Raw genomic sequence first — 21707 nt, 5'->3', positions numbered from 1 at the left:
AGGGGCGAATTCTAAAGGGGGGCCAGAGACTCCTTTGCCTTCGGACACTCTTGCATCAAAGAGGGGTTCAGCATCTGCATTCCTAGCTGCCATGTTGGAATGGAGTGAGGATGAGGATGAGGGTCAGGAGAAGGCGTGCAATGCTCTTAGGCGCAGGCCCCAATGGGTTTACTCTCGGGGAGGGGTGACTGCACAGGTGCAGACAGTATAGAGCTCTCCCTGCACTGTAGTAAGGAAGATTTTAATGATAAGGTTCAGGTTGCAGGCGTTTCTAGGTGCTACACACCAGACCTATCCTCTTTTTTCTAGGTCTCAGGTTCACATATCCACCCCAAGAAGGCATGGAGTAGTACAGCCGGCCAGATGGAGTCATGGGACCCAGCCTTAACTTACACACAAAGGTCTGGTGAGACCTCGTCAGGGCAATTGGTGGACGCCCAGAGAGAATTGTCAGCTGGGTGGATACACAGGTCACGATGCCTGCATCGCTGGAGTTTCTGGGAGGGTTTGGTACAGCCTCCAAGGGTGAGATGTACGGTAGCTCCGCGGTGGTGTAAATGGTGCTACATGGAGAGCCTGGCGTAAAACGTGGTGTGGAGGAGGATGTATGGTTGGATTGTGTGGAAATGGACTTTGAGGAGGACAGTCTCTAAAGGGGCGAGATTGTGGACAGTAATGTGCCGGGTGCCATGGAGCAAAGGTGGTAGCATAAAGGTGTGGGTTGATTGGATGGAGAGGTCCTGTTAACCAGTGTTTCAGTAGTGTTTAACAGGCCATGCAGTAGGCTCCAGCAAGATCCACTGACATCCGTTTGGAGGAAACAAAGATTTCACTGGCAAGGCAGCAGGCTTCGGAGCGGATACTGACCTTAACACCAGGTAAGAGTATTAAAGTTTCAAGGGTGGCCCCGGAAATGGTGCCAATGGAAGAGGACGCTGCATGCGGGAGGTGGGGACATAGGGGAAGGGGCCACCTGATACACAGGTGGCAGCAAAAAAAAGAGATGGATGGTGGGACATCTTCGGGGGCATTCATGGGGATACAGGCAGGAGAGAAGTTCAAGATTACGAGGGCTAACAGCATGGATAATGATGGGGAGAACAGCAAGACAGGTGAGGCAGATGGCAAGGAAAGCAAAGATTTGAAAATAAAGAAACACCCCTACATGGGAGTGACCAAACCATTGAAGGCATATTTGATGTCGTCTACAAAGGAAAAAAATAGGAAATGGGAGTACGTGGAAATGTTTACGTTGTTATATAGAGAATTGAGAGCCAAGGAGTGATTCAAGAAAGAAGAATATGAATTGGCGAACCGCCCACGGGTACCGATGACGACAGAGAACTGGACAGCGCTCCTTTTAATTTACACCAGCGTATATTGTGAGAAATACCCTGAGCGGATTATAGCCCTGTTTAAATATATAGATTTCATATGTAAGATGCAAATGTCAATTGCATGCAATGGCTGGGTGCAGTATAATGATGGATTTTGTGCGCGGATGGCTGTAGATCTGGAGGCATAAAGGGGTGAAATAGATTCTGACCTACGGCAGCATACGATGGGTCTGGCAAAAGTTGGGAAGACAATATTTACAGCAAGCGGTTTGCTAATATTCTTGGCTTTTAACTGCAGCACCCACCCATGTGGGGTGGGTGCTGCAGTTAAAAGCCAAGGAACACTTAGAGCCTGTTGGGACTTCAATACATGGTTTTGCACAGGAGAATATTGTAAGTTTAGACACAAATGTTCAAAGTGAAGCGTGCAGTGCTATAGTAATGCCAGAGAAGTACAGGGTGGTCATAGTGGCAGAATCTCCAGTCAGTGGCAGCACATTTTGAGAGGATCTAGGGGGCCCCACACCATGTCAGCAAATTACATGGGAGGACCGGAGCACAGGGCAGGGACATGGAGGGAAAGCTCATACAACTGTAAACTGGACAGACTAATATTTTGGCTGCAGTCTTATCCAAATAGGGAGGATACCCTATTTGGATAAGACTGCAGCCTAAAAAGGGTTTCAGTGGGGGTTTTGTCTGGGATACAAGGCTCCTAGAATGTAGTGCTGGGCAGAGAATCTGAAGTCAGTCGAGGCGCACCCACAGGCTGCACAGGAAAAATTGCTGAAAGAGGGATGGGAGGGTCAGATGGCTGTCCCTTTTGATGCATGGCCTATGGAGAATCTGATCCTGTCCCCGACAGGGGTAGTTTCCAAGAAAGAACAGGGGTAATTTCCGGTTGATCCTGCACTTGTCTTGGCTGGAAGGGTGATCCTTGAATTACTTAATTGGCGAACAGCTGTCTTCTGTGTCATATTCGGCAGTGGGCGTAGAGATGGCACTGGTGAACAGGCAGTGGTAGATGCACAAATGGCAAAATGTCACATTAAAATAACTTTCTGATTACTAGCCGTGCACCCAGAGGATTTTCAGTTATTGGGTATTCAATTTGGAGGGCAGTGGTATGAGGACAAAGCCCTCCCAGTGGAATGTTCGATGTTGTGCTCTGTTTCAGTGGTTCAGCTCCTTCTTGCTATGGTTGTTTACAATGTACACTGGGCACATGTGGGTGATCCACTACTTGGATGACTTCTTCTTCGTCACGGGCTCTGACTCCACGGACTGCCAGCGATTCCTGGCAAATTTTCCTGAGCTTATGGGGGATGTTGGAGGACCTCTGGCACCTGAGAAACTGGTGGGACCACAGACAATACTTTCATTCTTGGGAACTAAGCTGGATTCTGAAGTCATGGAGATTCACTTACCAACGGACAGAAAATTGGGGAGGCAGTTGCTGTTGAACACAGTGCTGACAAAACCTAAGGTCACAGTCAGGGAGGTCCAGGTGCTTTTGGGGCATCTCAATTTTACATGTAGGATGGTCTGAGCAGGTATGACTTTTTGTAGGAGGGTTGGCTTGACACTCGCAGGGCTATCATTGCCGCATCACCACATGCACCAATCTGCAGGGATGAGAGAGGATTTACGAATGTGGCATCTCTTTTTGGATTTCTTCAGTGGCATCCCCATGTGTGCACTGCAGGAGTTTGAATGGGGTGTGCAGATGTAATCAGGTGCTGCAGGGGGTTGAGGGTTTGGTTTGTACTGCCAGGGACAGTGGTGCGCAGAGGTATAGCCAGAAAGTTGGAAGCCTGGGGTACGCAGTATTGCCTTCCTCGAGTTGTTTCCTTTGTGGTAACTGTCACTCTGTGGGTAGAATTTTCTGTTTCATGTGGACAATATGGCAGAGGTTCAGGTGGTGAGTAGCCAGTCAGCGAAAGACACACAGGTGCACACAGGTGCTAAAGTTGCTGCGTGTTTTGTGCTACTTTGCTTGTGGCATGACTATCTGTTTAAAGCAAAACATGTACCGGGTGTGGACAGTGACAGCAAGGATGCTTTGTCTCGTTCACAGTGGGAGGGGTTCCATAGACTAGCCCTGGAGGTGAAGTGTCAAAATAAATATGCTGCCGGAATTATGGTCAGTAGGAGACAAAGGACGTTGCAGTTGGTGGTAGGGTGTTTGGCAGTGTCCATTTGGAAGACATATACTCAGGCCTGGGAGGAATTTGAGTACAGGAAGTTGTAGGAGAGCGAGGGAATGGGAAAGCATGGAGGATTTGTGCGGTTTATCCTGTGGATGACGGAAAAGAAGCTTTCGAGGGTCACAATCTCTGGGAAACTGTCAGGTAGCGCTTTCATGGGAAAGGTGTTCTGGGGCTATGCACCATCAGCAGGGGACTTGGGCAAGAGGATCTTGTAGGGTTGAGCTAGACAGCAAGGTCATGTGGGGGAGAGGAAAACTCTCAAGTTGGAGGTCTTTTACAAGGTTATTGGCATTTTGCCAGCCACTTGTTCATCTAGATAGGATGCTACTCTGTTCACCTCACTGATGACGTGCAAGTTTTTTTGAGCTTTCAGGGTTTCAGAATTGTTGAGGTAATGAGTAGGGGGCTGCTAAGGCAGGGCATAGGCTTTCAACCAACAGGGGTAGGAGTTCACCTGCATAGTTCGAAGATGGATCAGAGGTCAAGGGAAACAACAGTCTTTCTGCCATGGTATCCTCTGGAAGGTTTTAGCATGGTAGCATGGGGTAGGAAACCTTGGGGGCAATGACTGGCTCTTACAGGTGCGGTTTTATAGTATGCACAAGGTGATTCAGTTGCAGCCTTTCAATTGTTGGCAATTCTGAGGAAAGCGCTTGCTGGGTTTGGGGTTAGTGGCTATGGAGTATGGCATGCGTTCTTTTCACAACGGAGCAGCCACGGATCCAGGGAGGAGGCAGAGAGGAGAGGTTGGTCCAGGTAGCAAATCACAGAACTGGGTAGATGGTATTCCGATTGTTTCCAGCTGTATGTCAGGAACGCCGTGAGAATGTAGTTTTCTTATGTCCTCTGACTAATTTTTACCTTTTCAGGCTCGGTTCCGGCCTGAAGGCTGCCAGCTTGGCGGTTTGGATTTCTAAATATTCCTTTGTGAAGTGGGCTAACTGGTAAGCTGGGAGGAGTGCTTGGGGACGTGATCTGGAGTTTGATTCCAGTACACTTTCGGTGGTCTGGCATGGTGAAGGTGGTATGCGGTGGAAAGAGCTTTTGCCAACATTAACTACGTTGTTGGAGGGAAAGGTTTGTCCTGTGATTTTGTTAATCCATTTGGGTGAAAATGATATGGTTGTGGAGAAGGATCTGTCGTTACTGCAAGCCATGAAGAAGGACCTCAGGGAGATAAAAGCACAGTGGTTAGAGTGTTTTGTAGCTTGGACAGAATTCATTCTCAGGAGGAATTGGAGAGGTGCTAGCAAGCTGGCAACAATAGACAAAGCGAGGAGAATGGTAATAGGGAAATGAGGCGTTTTTGTAGGGACGAAGATATAGGTCTAGTGGAACATTCAGACTTATAATATGACGCAGAGGAGTTCTTTTTAGAGATGACGAAGTGCATTTATCCCGGTATGGGATGGAATTGTATCTATTGGAAATGAAGGTGCTTTTGTCCTGAAGTCTGAGGGTACAGGTGTGAGCTTGTCTAGTTGGGGTGAAAAGGGAGGGGCAGAAAAAGTCAAGCTAGTGCCTTTTCCTGGTGGAGTCTGGCACGGCTTTAGATAAGGTTATCGTCGTTGCCATAGGTGAATCAGTCTGAAAGGGAGGGTGTGAACAAGCTCACACCGGAACGAAGCATGAAGTTAAAGGCTACATCATGGGAAGTTCATTTTATTAGACATTAAGGGATTCACTGTTAAATGGGAGGGGAAATTAAAGTGTTACATTTGCAGGAGTTCAATAGGTCATGACATTGATATTTGTGGGGTACTTTAATGGGGGGGGCTTTAAGAGTGTGAGGTAGAAATAGAAGGTGACAAAACTGTACAGTGAGGTTTCAGTTTTGTAAGGTGGTATACTTAGAAAAGTCTTGTGATGCACACCTGTTTCAGTACGGTAGCCTTTTTCACAGTGGTCTCTGCTGCGCCCCTTTTCACCCAATACATCATTTTTGTTGAAGGCTATGTCCACTTAAGAACACTGTGCCTATTATACGGCATATCACTGAAGGAAATTCAACCGAGAAAAATGATACAGGAGCAGTCGTTTTCGATAAAAGACATGCCTGACGGAGTGACAACTTTGTAAGAAGGGATGGGTTTCAATTAAGTATTCAAACCATTAACGTTCAAGTCTTGAAATTAACCAATAACAAAATTAGCCCTTTAAAAATGGAAAAAAGAAAGAGCAGAGAGTTCATCACTCCAAATAAAATCAGAAGAGTGATTGAACTCCTAGACCCATATATTAGTCTAACACTGTAGCTCCAGTTGTACACAGTCCACACCACATGAGGTTATGCAGACTACTGTAACATTACCTTCGCTTAAAATCTCCACATTAGCGCAGACCAAGGGAGTCCAACTTAGGTGCAAAAGTACCAGATCCATGCTATAATTCCATTATAACCACTTAAGAAACATTAATGAATAGTTAATCTAAATGAAAGTAACTTACACCGTAAATTGTTATCCAGAAAGCCTAGCCTGGGTCGGGTCCTCCTAGGCATGGTTGGTCAACTCAGCCCCAGGCTCTTTTGAGAGTGTGCCGCAAAGTGTTATGGTGTTTCAAACTACACAGTTTGCAAAGAAAATTGCTTCTAATCTTTTCAAAACTTTGCCCCAGTGCAATTTTGTTCTTGCAAAAAACTTTGGGGATAAACATTATTTGAGAGAGAAAGGAATCTCATGTGAAAAGTATGATTTTGTTGCATAACCTACGTTTGCAGGATTTTTTTACCAGATTTTAACTTCTGGATTGTTTCGAAGTCTTAAAACAAACGTTGATAATTTTTATAATTACAACTTTACAACTTGGCATGCCACTAAACCCTTCATGAAAAAAGTCCAACCCATGAAGAATTCAGTATAATTTTACTTTTTTTTAAAGGGTTTATGCCTAGTGATTACCTATGATTTAGAGGTTCATTCACCTAAAGGGAAAACACTTATTTTTCGCTCTCTTTTAAAAAAAGACAATTGTTGATATAAGAACACATTTAAATGTAAGCTTCCATAGAAAACATAGACAGGTTATTATTACCAGTAAGCACATTTCGTTTACTGACGTTTCCAAAATATTGCAAACATGGACCTTAAACTAGTCATTGCTCACAGACCATAATTCTTTTTGCTAATCCAACAAGGATTGTCTGAGAAAACACAAAAATCGTTGTGGTATTAAATCAAATAAGTTTTCTAAATTTGACTTTGATGCTTACCATGCCATTACAAAGGAAAACAAATCTACACAGAAGTTGAAACAATCAATGGAGAACGTCTTATTCTATATATAACGAGAAGGAATGTTATCTACCAGATAGATACTACAAATATGTGATGTTTACTGCTTATTGAAGTATATGCATCTGACAGACAGCAGAAATATAGCACAACAGAGAGTCAGGCAGAAATAACTATTAAATGATTGCGACATTAAAACAAAGGTCGGATGAGCCAAAATATAAACTTAAGATTTTAAATATTTGTATTTAATTGAAGAATAGATTTCACTGTTTGCCACCTTGTTGGGGGAGCAAAGTGTTCCTAGTAGTACCAAAAACTTTGCTAAAAGCACAAGTTAGTTATCTTTACTATTTTAGAGTACTTTTCCTGACCACTTTAGTATTCACTCAAACATTCGGTGAAGGAATATGTAGAAAAACACTTATAGATGTGTTCATGCTTTGACAATGGTGAACTTTATAGCTACAGGATTCAGTGTTATAGAAATCGGTGCATTAAGTAAAGTTCATCCTTGCATAGTCTAAGGTAAATTTCACATTCCATATGTATCCATGGTAGTAGGTTAAAGGAATTGTACCCTTCACGTCCCTTATGGAAATTAATTTGCCAGTTAAAAATATAACCATTTGAAAAGCAATAAATCAACACACCTTTACAATATTTTTATCCTTTTTGCCATGTTCCAAAAATACATAATGTGCATAACGCTTCTTCACAAAACAGAAAACCTCCACATTACCCCATTCAGCATTTATATTGGGTTTTTAGTAATTGTAGCATTTTAATCATATACTGATTACTCATCTACTGATTACAGTACACATTCACTGAGGTTCAAATTAAGCCTCAGGACATAGCATTTCCTTTGATTACATTTAAGAAGTTCCCAATTTTTCAGGAACTTGATGATTGTTTCTCCAAATAAAAAAAATTGTAAAAATGCCACGTGATTGAATCAACTTTCATTGGCACCTGGGAGGATCTCGTCATCATGATCATATATGAAGAGCTAAATAAACCCTAAGAAAATGACATTCATGCACAAAAAAGAACGAGTTGCCACCTCACAGCAAAGATGAGTTGTTTAGCTTTCCTTTCGGGAAAAAGTGATCTTGGTCTCTTAGATGATCCAGGAATGGATTCAATAAAGGGCATGAATGGGAGGGAAAGGCTCACGTCTGTAACCAAAACTCAATGAGACAAAACCAGAGTGACCATGCGTTATCCACTTTAGACCCATCAACAGGCTTTGACAGTGCACATCGTGCCATCCATCCCGCCATCTCTCTTACATGGATGAACATGGTAAAGCCTTTTAATGGATCGCCTTCTTGCTTTAGGAGCAAGTTCAAATGGTCTGAATTCCTCCTTGTCTTCACACTACCTACCTAATCTGACGTTCCCGTGATAGGACTATCCCTTCTCGCAGTCAATGACTGGAAGACCAATAGCAATCTAAAACCTGAATCCCAACAACACCAACATCCTTAAATGCAGCAAATGATCATGCTCCTAACCAAATTTCCTTTCCCTCAATGCATCCGACGAGGAACCTGACAGTCATCCTGAACTCAACAAATACCTTGTTAAGCATGTAGCCTCCTTCTCTGTACATAATGAAAAAACATGGAATGCCTTAGCTGTTCACCTCTCTGTCAACAGATTCCCAACTCTAGCATTGTCTCATTAGCAAAAATACATAAAAATTTTAACATAAAACGATAATTCAGAAATGCAGCTTTCCAACTAGCTTTACAGCTATGTGTGAGAAAGTGATATGCATGGTCCAGATCACTTAAACTGCACTAGTTCAGTGCAATTAGACACTGGTGTAGGGTAATTTCTGCACTAGTTCAGTGCAATTAGACACTTGTGTCGGGTGAATCATCAAAGACAACTGCACTGGTAACCAGTTAAAAGCCACATGTCTAAGACAACCTGTGCAAAATCAGCGTTTTTGCAATTAAAATGGAGTAACTCTCGGTCTAAAATTATTTCAAAATTCTTTGGCACCCGTGCAACATATAGTCTGGCACCAGTTAAAAAATGTGCCAGCCACTGGTGCAATTTACGTGACCTGTCCCACACTTCCACTGATGTCCCACAACACATCCATACAACTTTCTAAGTGGACACAAGATGTCTGCAAGTGAAACCGATGAGCAATGTAGAAACAGGCGTTGGGTAAGAACTGATCAGATGAACAGCTCTGCTTCCAAATGAGCGGCACCCACTGAAAAATAATAAAGAGCACTGGCATATAATGGTCAAAAACAATAATTAATGTCTTCCATAAAAGGGAAAATTACTTAAGGAAATAGGAGAGAGGCTTACAGTTATGGGATAAGCTAGGATAAACATGTAGCTACACCGGGGAATCAAAAGGCTAAACCAAGCTCAGCATGTAAGACAATTAAGAAAAAAACTTTGCTCACTACATTGGTCCGGTTTGCCCCCACATCATCTTCCTGAACAATTTCATACAATTTTCATTCCATTGCCTCTTAGGTGCTATGCAAAGAGATACGTGTTTAACTACCAAGGGCCAGTACACAAGAGTCCAAGGTAAAAGGTTGGATTTTTGCTCAAACGCAGATACCAGGTGGAACATTATGTGTGGGTAAAAATGAAGCACAAATTGAAAATTTGGGCAGTGCTTATTTACACACCTAAGTGACGCACACGTACACAATGATGCTTTGTGGATCAGGCCCATTTTCTATTGTTATGAATAATATTTTTGATGTAATAAAGGAAGATCAGACAATCATCAAAAATGTAAAAGCATAACCATATGTGATGCCTGTGCGGGGTAATCTTGTGCCTTTTGTAGTGGTGTTCAATGCATCTGCCTAGTCTTGTCTCAGTATAGAGTTAGCACTTGATAAATCGCCCTGCTTAATCATTACCTTCCAGATCCCACAAAAAACAAATTAGGTTTATTGGGGTGAAAAACGTTGCAAGATACTGAATAAGCGAACACAAGAAGCTACCTAGTCTATTACAAATGGGCTTTGCTGGGAGGCTCCCTCTCCCGCATGAAAAATGTGGCACTTTTGTAGTAGGCTGGCATTGTCGACTATGATAGTGTTTTGCCTCAAGTTGTTCCCACTGGCAGGGTGCAAGTCGGGGGAATGGAATGAAAGTACCAAAAAAGCAACATCACTTACGGACTTAAAATGGTGTCAGTAAGTTTAAGGGGGGTTTTATAGAGAAGCCCTAATGAGTGCGGAGGCTTCCAGCACTTTTGACAATGTGTTTGAGTCCAAGGTGCCCGGAAGCATCAATGCACATGGAGCATCTCTCACAATGTGGACAGACTCAGCCGCACTGAATTCTCCGGCATCATCGCCTGGCACTGCAGGATCCAGACTAATGAAATCCTGCTGGGCACCATGTGTAGGAACCACAAGCTTTTCCCATCCCTATCCGAAGGAGGCAACATATTTTGTGCTGTTCCTGCTCTGTGGAGCTACACTGAGCTTTTTCTAGGAACACTGATTTTCCATGGTGTTCATCATCACCCAGCACCACCTCTAGGCTCCATGAACTCAAGAAGGACGATATTTAACAGACATACTATCATCAAATGTATTGATGCTGTTTGATGCCTTGCCTGCAAAGATTGGCAGTCAAGCTTAAGGTGATTACGAACAATACTTATCTTCAATCAACAGACCATCCTCAGAGTCCTTCTCGTCTTGCCTGATACTTAACTCATTTTCTTTTTGTACAGTTTTTTTTCCACATTGCACTTACTTAGTTCTACAATACATTCAGGCTCAGTCACTGACACATGCTTGCTTCGCCTGACACCAAAATTCAATACTCCATTATTAACTGCTTACCATTTGGATTTGAGGGCATATGTTCACAGTATTTTGACTTTAGTGGCTTCCTACTCACTCGCAACCCCATCACCACTCTTGTGGGATCAGTAAGGGGTGGGTGCACCATTAGAGGTTCACTACTGCTTCCATCTTGTCTGCAGTCAACCTCGCTAGGCCTCCCGTTGCCACTGCAGCAAGAAGAGACTACTTTTAGCAAAGATGGGGTACACCCACAGATATAGCTGCAACCCTGGCAACTGTGAGCGGGGCTTTAAGTGGGCCTGGGTCCTTCGTGTCTCAGACGGTACTAAATAAAAACTGAACTGAAGCGGTTCCCTTTGGGACCCTGTATTCATGTCCTTAACTTTAGTGGTAAAAACTCTATTTCTGAAAAATGAATGTAACGAACGTTACGGTAATCCACGTCAGCAGTTTAGATGCTCTTTATGTTTCACGTTTCATTTTATCTTGTTTCCCCTGACAGTGTTATATTTTTCCAGGTTGTTGTGTTTAAAACAAAGTAGTTGTTCAAGTTTAAACTACGCTCCTGCTTACTCACGCCATGGCCCTCTAAGAGACCCCTTTTTTTCGTCCCACTTAAAGCCCTGTCCTTGACACCAACCTTTCCTTGCCACACCCACCGAGCTAGGTTTACCAGACGTTTTCTAATTATCAGCTCTCGCGCTTCTAACCCGTGCATCCTCAACGCACTAACGGTTCTGCATTCAAGGACTAGGGGCTCAGTTTCACTCCTCTGCTCTTCCCACTTCCGCTCCCACGCACAGAGCACGAGGCACGTTCACGCAGCTGCTCTCCTGTTTATACTCTCCCGGGAAACAGACAGCAACGCCGAGGCCTGAGCTGAATCGAATGGAATCACATCGTAACCCGAAAACAGAGGATTCCTGTGATAATTTAGTTACCAAGTGGAATGTGCCACATTGTTATGTTCATGAGGAGAAGCCACCACTGCTGCCTATATATACTCCGAAGGCATTGTAACCCAGTGAGTACTGTACAATGGGTAAGGTTGAGCTTGCCTGTTTTGAAATGCAGCATGCTCAATCATATTTTAAGCATTACTTTGTTTTCTCTGCCATAAATAGCTAGTCACAGATTATAGAAGAATGTTCGTTTAGGGGCTTAAACATAACTGCCAATTTTCCACGGTCTGTGAGTGAGGTACTGATCTAGTCCAAGTTTTTTCTTGGAATTCTGGGACTTGTAGTCCTATTTGACAATGGGATAAACACGACTAAAAGTCCCAGAATTCAATACAAAAAAACTGGACTAGAGCAGCTAGTCACGCATGGACCTAAGAACACTAACGCTAAGGTGAGCTCGCCGATACTCTGGATTGGGGGACAGGGGTAGCATGGCTACGCCTACGCTCTTACCTGTACTCTTGCGTTAATTTTTTGTCATACTTAATCTGTCTGATAACGTTGGTACGTTTAATAGACTACACAACTATAATTCCTCAGGGGCATCGATCACAAGTAGAGATCGCTCCCTCACGATAAAACGCATTTTCCTACTTGGAAACAACGCCTCAACGGCACTGCTTGCTACATATAGAAATGTTAGAATATCTCATTAACAAACTCACAACCTTCTAATTTTGTTTGTTTACATGATAGAGGTTAACCAATATAAGACAGTTACTTGACCATGGCTGCTCCAACCTTATTTACCCACGTGACATAAAATGACTTGGCGTTTTTTCGTCCAGTTTACCTACTTAACTTACAAGCTATGTTGCTCCAAGTAAGGAGAACACTATACTCCTAATTTTTCATTTTACCACCACCTCAATATAGTCATGCCCTATATCTTTGTAACATCGTCTTGATACATTCCTGGGTTTACTCCACTTATTAATTAGTGTGTTATTTTAGGATTATCATGGCCATCTCCTACAGATACCTGATTTGATTTTTTTTTTCCCGGTATTGAGAAGACAAATCTTGAAAGATTTTCTGGCTGTCTCTCTTATTCCAATTGGGGGAATATTTACCTCCCAACACATATGGACACTATCATCAAGAATCTATGGTATGTCCCTTTCCTCGTTGTTTTCTCCACTGTCCAGTATTTATAACACATGGTATTACGGTGGCACTGTAGACTCTAACTTCAATCTCACATGCATCCTACTACACGCACAGGTTCTCTGGCCCAACGATCCAGTAACACCAGGCATGTGTTACTGGATCGTTTTGTTTTTGCACCCTGCACTTAACTGTTCACTATCCATTGTGCATAATAGGGATGCTTTCCATCCCACTAGACAGCATGATCACCTAAAAGGTTTTCTTCCTTCACCCATCACTTGTAAATACACAACAAAATTCCCGGTTACCATCTTTTACGTTCTTACTGTATCCTTTTTTTGCATATTTGACCTTTGCAGCCTTGAGAAAGTCTAGATGACGAAACACATGTCCGCTGCATTTTGGAATGTACTGTGTCTTGAGAAGAATAAACCCTAACCAACTATGAAAACGTGTATTGGACTTTGGTGTATACTTTATCACCTATATGGACGTTGTGGACTATACCGGTGTGCCCTGGTATTCTTTGACAAGGACCTAAGAAACTTGGTAGGGATGCATAAATCCACATAACATTACAAACAGGAGGGATCTTGTTTAGCTTTTAGCCCTCTTGGCGTAGCCTGAAATACAGAACACGCCATACACAACACTCAATATTAACAGATCTCACTAATGGGGTACGGAGTTAAGCATGTGAAATAGATTATTTGCGAGCTTGCACGTCATTGTGGTCTAGATACATTGGGTGGGAGCGCAAGCTTTTGTCTTGAACCATCTTCAAAAGCTTCAGCTATCAACAGACACTATAGATGTAACATTCCTGTCAAAGACAAGCAGATACTGAGCCATAAAAGCATCAAGGTCATCAATAAACACATCTATGCTCACATCAGGTATCCCCTCAGTTTACTGAGAGGCTAGTATAAGAAGGCAGATGACACTGCAATTCTAAGGTCTGTTGGCTTTTTGGTTCTATTACCTCTATACTCTCAGAGACTGGCCATTAATTTCTGCAATGAATCTAGGGTTGTCTTTGTAGGTACATTCATTAGGACAATGTACTTCTAAATTGGCCTTATTGCTGTTACAAGGGTTAGAGGGAGTGTTTCTGTCCCTTTCAGCTGGAATTTATATTAGAAGTTTTTAAACATATATACTTTTCAGGAGACAGTATTCTACTCTCAGGTAGCAGTTACCACCTGACATTGTCTTTGCACCAACCTGAAAGGGGGGGAGAGAGGAAATGACACAACTGCTGGAACTTACCTCTAGATGTTGATTCTTCAGGAGTACCAAATCATCAGATTGCAGGTCTAGCAGTCTGACTTTTTGTTATCTCCTGATGTTGTCATGATGTTGACATTACTTCTTTTCCCTTCTACCTTTACTAAGATATCAAAGAAATGAACTGGTAGTAGTAAGAGAGGGCTCCAATGTGAATCAACTTAGAATGCAGACTAGTGCAAACTGTCATGGACTGTTAAGGTAGCAGCATTCTGCAAATCCTAGCAAATGGGCATTTTGCACTGTTGTACATCCAACGCATCTCATCGTTGATGCATTATGCAATTTTCACAACCCCTGAATAGCATATAAGAGCCATTTATCTGATTGTCTGTGTGAGGGACTTGAGCTACAATTGATTTCACACCATTTTATTTCTCTTATTTGCAGCCATCTTAGGAGGTAGCCTGGATGGTTTCTTCAACCATCAGTGTCTTTAGCTTGACCCACAATCACCAGCCTTGCACGTTCCATATTTTTATCGGCTTCTTACTACTTTAAAATTCTAGTTAAACAGAAATGCTCTACTACATTGTCTGCATGGTCTACTATTCTAGGTAATATAGTGCCCCAGATACATACCTCTCAAACACGAAGATCCATTCTTCAATTTTGGTGGTAGATGAGGTTAGAATCCTCGAAACTTTGGTACACGTGGTATCTGATTACCTTTATTGAGTATTCCTACAAGTACAGATGAAAATGTTGGTATTCTGGATGAAACGCAATGGCTTCCTTCTCAAACTGGCTGCACAGATGCTCCATTGGGATCATCACCCTGCCGGAAACTGCAGCATTCACATCTTGACTTTTTTCCTGGAGAGGCACGACCCTCAATCCACAGAGTCTTAGATCCACAACCAATTCCATCCCCGGTCTTGAGTGACAGTATGCTATAAAGATGCCTGCGAGGACTGCATTTCTGATGGCTTGGATAAGTTCAGTAGAGAGATGTTACATCCAGAAAAACTAAGAAGTAGGAGACTAAACTGCACATAAGACTTTTAAAGTTATACTGGTCTATGTTCCATCACTAGTTGAAAGACTCGTAGGGTGTACCATGGACATTATTCAAATTTGGACACACCATTTTTGTGAAGATGTAGTACATTGACTTCTGAACAGTCATGTGACTTTATTTACTGTGTGGGATTATCATGAAAAATGGTGGGAATAAATGGGTAAATGATTAAGTATCACCTTTCTCTCATGGTTGACCATATATCAAGAATAGTAAGGAAATATCTGTGAAATGGTTTATTAAATACAAAATAGTAATGGATTCATAACAGTGACTGACTTTGTGATTGTAGGGTAAGAAACATAATAAGAATTTGCCCCTAGATAGAACTCTTTGTTGTTCCTGATGAGAATGTCATCGTTAATAATGATCAACCCCTGTAGTGCAGACGGGTTCTCTGTGATGGTGTCTTGTAACATATCCACTACTACATTGTAGTCATCCTCAGGACTTGTCACAAACACCATCAGGAACAGCTTGCATACATCAACACCAGCAAAAATTAAGCACTAACTAATTTGTAATTGGAACATTCTATCTGCTAGCGGTGATGCAGATGGTTAGTCTTACAAACCACAGATTTGGTCTCAGTTCATCTGAAGATTTCAATACACAGTGATCTAAGCTGCTTGTGAGGTGGCTGCTTGCTCACTGCAGTTGTATCCACCAACATTGTGAGTAATGTAGCTCACACTTCGGTGTCTCTCTCTCGCTCTCTCTGTCTCTCTCTCTCTCTCCCCCTCTCCTTAAACAGACAGCAACTATTTAGAACCAGAATGGACATAGCAGTCCCAGAATGAGTGGGCATTGATGTGAACTGTATGCTACTACTTTCATTGTTGCTTTGTCCCAATCGCTAATTTCACAGTTATGTGACCACCTCTCCCTTTGAAATAGGTATCTCTGGGCTGGGATGGGTGGCCCCTGAGAGCCACAAGACTGCTTTGAAGGGCACATTTTGTGCCCTCCTTTTATAATCCAGTTTGCACCAGTTCAGGAATCCCCGGTACCCGCTCTGGCACAAAACCACTGAAAGGACAGGGGAGTGACCACCCCCTCTCCAGCTTCTCCCCTAGGGAGGCGCACAGAGCTCTGCCAGGTGGCCATTTTATTCTAGTATTTTGGAAACAAGGTGTGCACTGGCCTCAGGGAGCATCTGACGGGTTAGGCCAGGTAGATGATGTTCCTGACACTCTGATAGGTGGGTCACTACAGAGCTTGAACAAACCCCTTTTAAGGCTACTTAAAGGCTCCCCCAAGAGCGGGTCCTCAGATTTGTCATGCAAGACTCTTCAAGGTACTCTCTTCAAGACATCTTCTGCTCCTGGCCTCTGGAACCGCTGCTGGTCTGCTTTTAGAACTGAAACATGACTGTAACCAGTTGGGAAGGCTCCCACTGCAACATTGTTTCTCCAGTTCCTGCAAGATTTCTGCAGTATCAGTGGCTGAGCATCCTCTAGGGTTGCAAGGGCTCTGTCTGCAACAAGAAGCAAGAAGGAATCTCCGTTGGAGTGAAGGAGTCACTCCCTTGCATCAACAGGCACCTCAAGACGACAACAGGCTGGTGGATTCTGGGGGCAACAAAAAAAGCTCTGCTCACAGGTGGTGGTTCTGTGGTCCTCTCTGGGTCCAACGTGTCTTCTGACCAACTTGGGAGACGGGGTCCCTTGCCTCGCCTACTGGAACAGAGCCCCTGTGTACCATGACTATTGCTCTTGCTTGTTTGCTCTTTCTCTAAGATGCCTTTGAGCTCCAAGAAGTCCCAGCCTCCAGCACTCTGCAGCTCCAAGTTCAGCTTCCACTGTGCAGCTCCTGCCACATGGGACTTCTGTATTGTTGTGCTGCTGAGGTCTCTCTGTGTCTCCCTGTGCCTGCTGCCAGTGGGTTACTCGTGGGGGCTCTTCTGACTCTGACTGGCTGCCTTTCCTGCTCAAGGCCTGCCCTGACACCTCTCCAAGGGTTAAGTCACTAGGACCTTGTTAGTCCCCAGAAACCTATAATCTCCTTTGCATCAGCTATCTGCATTTGCCAAAGCTTGTTGGTGGTCCTGCTGGCTACTGAACCTCCTGCAATCTGGGGATCGACATGGGACAGCTCGTGGGTGAATCCAATGATCTCCTGCATCCCCCTGGACTCTGCAGCTGGACTTCCTCCTTCAACGCTCTGCAGGAACTTCACATCCAAGAGGGTGGGCAATGCCTACCTGTACTGCCTGGACATCTCCGAATGGCCTAGACTCTGTCCCCTTCTTTTTCAGGTTCTTCACATCTGGAATCCACCCTTGGGTTCCACCGACCCGGTCCACGGGATGCAACAGGAGCTGGACAATCGAGGCTTCCACTGACTTCAACAAGTATTTCTTACTCCACTTCACCCCTATGCACCTAAGCTTCCTGGTATAGGTACTCTGGTCTTCTGAGTATCCACGGTTGGGGGCACTCTTCAACCTTCTTTGTGCCAACTGGTTTCCTCTGGGACCACTGGGAAGGGTTCTGAATCCATAAAAATCAAACTGATATGGTCCTGTGTTAGCCTATGGGACACCCAGCTCGATAACAGCTCTGCACCCGGGTGCCTGTGGGATTTCTGGTACTTACCTCTGGTCATTTCCTACTCCATCAGCCCCTGGGATCCTAACATAGTTACCTTGGTTGGACACCTCTGTTCTTATACCACTTTCCTCGTCTAAGGCTTCCCCACCCTACCCCCATGGGGTCCCATGTATTTTATGCTTCTCCTGCTTGTTGCTAAGTGTATATTTTGTGTGTTGATATCACCAAGTGGAGATATACCAATATTACTATAGTCTAAGTGTTGTAATAAACAGTACTTTATTTTTGCAACCCCTGCTGTGTTCTTTCTTGTGTAACAGTTACTGACTGACTAGTGTGGTATTGCACATGCTTTACAGTCCTCCTTGATAAGTTTTAGCTGGTCACCACAGCTACCCCTAGAGAGCATTTGCTATCGGGACATCTAAACACTATCTCTTAAAGGTTGCCTAGACTCAGTGTAGGGTGCCACACCATAGGTGTACACCATAGACTGAGCCAGCCTTCTACACCAAGTGCCATGAGAGATGTGGACGATCGCAGTATAAGAACGCTGCAGTTGGCCAAGCAATCTTTAGGTGTGTCAGTGAGGAAGGTACATTGATTGGCATGGAAAGAATTTGCGGGGGTCAGGAAGATGTGGACAAGATCTAGAACAGGGTTTAGGGGACAGAGGAAAGAACAAGAAAAATAGGGGAAAAAAGGATGAAGAAAGGTGAGCCAGGAAGTAGGTCTTGCCCTCAGACAGGCAAGATAGACCTGTAAAGTGAGGCGTGAAGAGGTTTAGGAGTGAAGGTATATAAGAGCAGTAAAACAAAGCAGGTTAAAAGTTATATCCTTAATCAGAAAAGGGGGTGGAATTAGTTACAGAGTGCGCGGAATGGGCAGTGTTATATTTTAATGGTATTCATTTTTAGGGTGTAATGGATTGTGCAGTATAGTTGAAGAATCCTCCATAGGTGAGCCTATCTTGCCCCCAAATAAAGCAACTTTTTGCACGTACGACAGGCGTTGCAAAATTGATCCCTCTCCCAAATTAAAGTTTTCTATTAAACTTCTGAATATGCAGGCCTATTTTTAGTGAAGTTTCTCTTCCATCAGTTACAGAATATCACTGCACATATTGTGCTTTATTGTGTCTTGGCAGCATTTTACTCTCCTCCCAATTTTGTTTTCTTAATTCAGGCCAGATACATTTTTAATTGGACATGCTTTTCATTAGACACGCAGAAGAGTTCTAGAGCAGTAAGACGAGGCAGAATGAGATAGAAAAAGGAAATTAAAAACATGTTATCTAAAGTGCAATTTATCCTGTTGCCCCACAATGCTCCATTAGAAGTGCAAACATCCGCACCACTTCACTCTGGCCTATCAGGCACAGTAATCAGCCGTGTTATTATTAAAGGGGTTTGCACGTGCTTAGTTACTGATCTGTGCCGAGAGCATTTTGATCGCACATCAGTCCACACCAGGCAGCTGCACAGGGGCTGGCATCCTGGAACAGGGAGTACCAAACCAGCAGATACGTACCAAGACTCGTTTAAAGAAAATGATACAGTGCTGGCTCCAGGCTCCCTCATGGACTCTCCACTCCCTTCGATCGGCTGACGCATTCGTTCTGAACTTTCTAGCTAAGAGACAAGCTGTTGGTACATCGCCGAGGGTAGGACATTGCTTTAAGGCCAGGGCTGCCAACTTTACTACTAGGGAACCAGGTTCGCGTCTGGGGGTCGATTCAACATCACGTGATTTTAGGCAAATCACTTAATTTCTCTGTGCCTGGAAAAAATGAACGTGACCTTGGGTAATGTAAATCGTACTCATTTAAGGCGACCCAATACCTTCGGCAAGAAAACAACATAATAAATAAAATGCATGTAGTGGCGTAGCTAAGGTGCCATCTTCTTTGGTAGCGAAATTCAGATCTATATGCACCCCTTAGCCCTTGTGCCACTTACATGCTGCACGGTTTGTAGTTAGCCCCCCTGAGTAGGTTTACTCTAGTATTGTATTATAAGTGCATTTATGTATGCGCCCTATCCCTGGCGAGGCGGTAATGCAGAAAAAGCATAACAAGAGGGACAGGATTCTAATCCCAGTTTCCCCGTCTAACCGATTTGTGTGATTCTGGGCAAATCCTGGTAAAGGGATAGGTATTGCCAGACCCTCATTTTCCCCCAAATTCTAATGGGATGAAACTTTCAGTAGATCTATTGTCGAATCGATGGGGCACGCTGGTGCCTACACCCTTCACTTATTGGCTCGTTCAGCGCTCAGGGCTAATAAATACATTTTCCACAATAAAACAAGAAATCCCCAGTTCTAATCCTGGCTTAACCACTTCAACAAATAGTGCTATCCTTCCATCTTCTTGTGTCAGTCGCTTTAGCCGCCAAAACTGGCGGTGCTTGGAAACGACTTGAGAGCGGGTATTGCGCGCTATATTAAAATAGCTGCATTCCAGTCAAGAAGTGCCCACCAGATCCGCAGCCCAAGGCCACTTTCAAACATCTTATTCGCAGTCTTTTGAGAGCTGCTTCAAGCGCGACACGGCCACAGCAACGAAAATCGTTCAAGCTGTCAGAAATCTCAGTCAGCCACTGAGTTCGCTCGCACCTTTCACTCGCATCCCTAACCCGGAGTCACAGGCACACACATCTCCAATTATACCCAGCAGGAAAAGCTTTTATCACTTTCTTATTAGAAACCAATTCAAGCGCCCTTCAGAAAACGACCATGACCGCATCGCTCTCTCCCGTACCGCATAATTATGTGAGGTGAAAATAGTATACTAAAATCGCTCTGAAAATGCACTGTGTGGGGACACTGCTCCATTTAAGCAAAGTGAACCCCAGGGTGCTCGGAGTGCTTCTGAAACAGAAGAGCAAATAAGCCAACGGCGCATGCAATGCAGGGATGCCGACAGGCAGTTTAACAGATGACACCAAAGAATAAAATTGAAAGAAAAACACGCACGCTTATAGCTTTGAGGAGAGATGAGGAAAAACACAAATCAACCGGCAGAAGTTTCAATACATCTCATTCGTGGGGGACTGCTCGCCTCTAAATGAGGGGTGACAATTAGGGCAGCAGTTGAGAGGGACAGCCCAAGTCTCCACGAACCTAAGGGAGTCTCATTCGCACTATTGTCATCTCATTAAAAGCGCCTAGTCGCCTTCGAAATTACCCTAAAGCCCATTGCGTTTTTGCAAGAAATAATATTAATGTGGGTTAACTAGGTGCGTTTCGGTTGGTGCCCACACTTGCACCAATGTATTTTGCAAAACTCTTCCTGAAGTAAACTTGGATCGTCCATTAACAAACAACTGAAAGCTCTAGAGTAAATTCTGTCCAGACTAACTTCGTCAAGCCACGTATGTTGTCACACCACAGCTTCTGCTTTTAGCTCCCGTCCCTGCTGCCGGCAGTGTACTCACCACTCAGGAGTGCCTGGAAAAGGGCTGTGTCCGCGTTCCCTGCCTTTAGGCGCCTTCAAGCTACCTTTCAGCCTTTACAATCCAAACTGGAGCGGAGAGAGGAGTGGGTCATGTTAGCCGCGCGCCGGTGGCAGCAGCCAGTGCTCGCTGTACAGTCCGGCTGCTTTGGAGAGCTCCCATGACGTCACCGCCGATGCCTGGCGGAGGGACACACGGAAGGGAAGGGGGAGGGCGGGCCTTCATTTGTCACACAGCACGGGCTGTGGCTTACGGCACTACAGCAAGCGAGCGAGGGACTCTCAAGGAAATGCCTCAAGCTTGCTTCTCTCCGGCTCGCACGGGCTCCGCTTCATTGGATTAATAATGCTACCCTGCCTCAGTCAGCCTGCGCGTTCTCCTTGGCCTGGGACGACTCTTTCCAGACACACTAACCTTTCTCAGCGTTCCGGACCAGCAAAAGGCACAAACTAGCCATATTTATATATATTTAATTAATTTGTTGTCGTTTCAAATAGCGCGAATGGACCTGAAGGTATTTGAACATTTAAGATGAGCACTAGTTACATTACACAAGGACTTATTCATTTTTCTTAGGCACGAGGGGAGTAAGTGATTTACCGAGAATCACAGGATGTTGAGCCAATGCCAAGACTCCGACCTGGTTCTCCAGCTCCAAAGTCTGCATCTGTGACCTTGCATCCTCCCCAGTTGCTGTGTGCCATTTTTATATGGGTCTAGAGAGG

General features: G+C 44.1%; 1 protein-coding gene across 2 annotated transcripts in view; it reads right to left on the bottom strand.

The window, feature by feature from the left end:
• Window positions 1-21167, bottom strand: part of PKIB (cAMP-dependent protein kinase inhibitor beta) — a 467775-nt gene extending 446608 nt beyond the window's left edge. The window contains exon 1 of one of the 2 annotated variants that reach the window (XM_069235406.1): window positions 20965-21167. The gene's annotated coding sequence lies outside the window, so the exon portion shown is untranslated. The remainder of the gene's footprint in view (window positions 1-20964) is intronic. The other variant, XM_069235405.1, reaches the window with a different exon arrangement.
• Window positions 21168-21707: the final 540 nt, after the last annotated feature.

This window comes from Pleurodeles waltl, chromosome 5 (assembly GCF_031143425.1).
Source record: "Pleurodeles waltl isolate 20211129_DDA chromosome 5, aPleWal1.hap1.20221129, whole genome shotgun sequence".
Taxonomy (NCBI): Eukaryota; Metazoa; Chordata; class Amphibia; order Caudata; family Salamandridae; genus Pleurodeles; species Pleurodeles waltl.
Note: the sequence above shows the minus strand (reverse complement) of the source record. Positions and strands in the feature narration are given on the sequence as shown.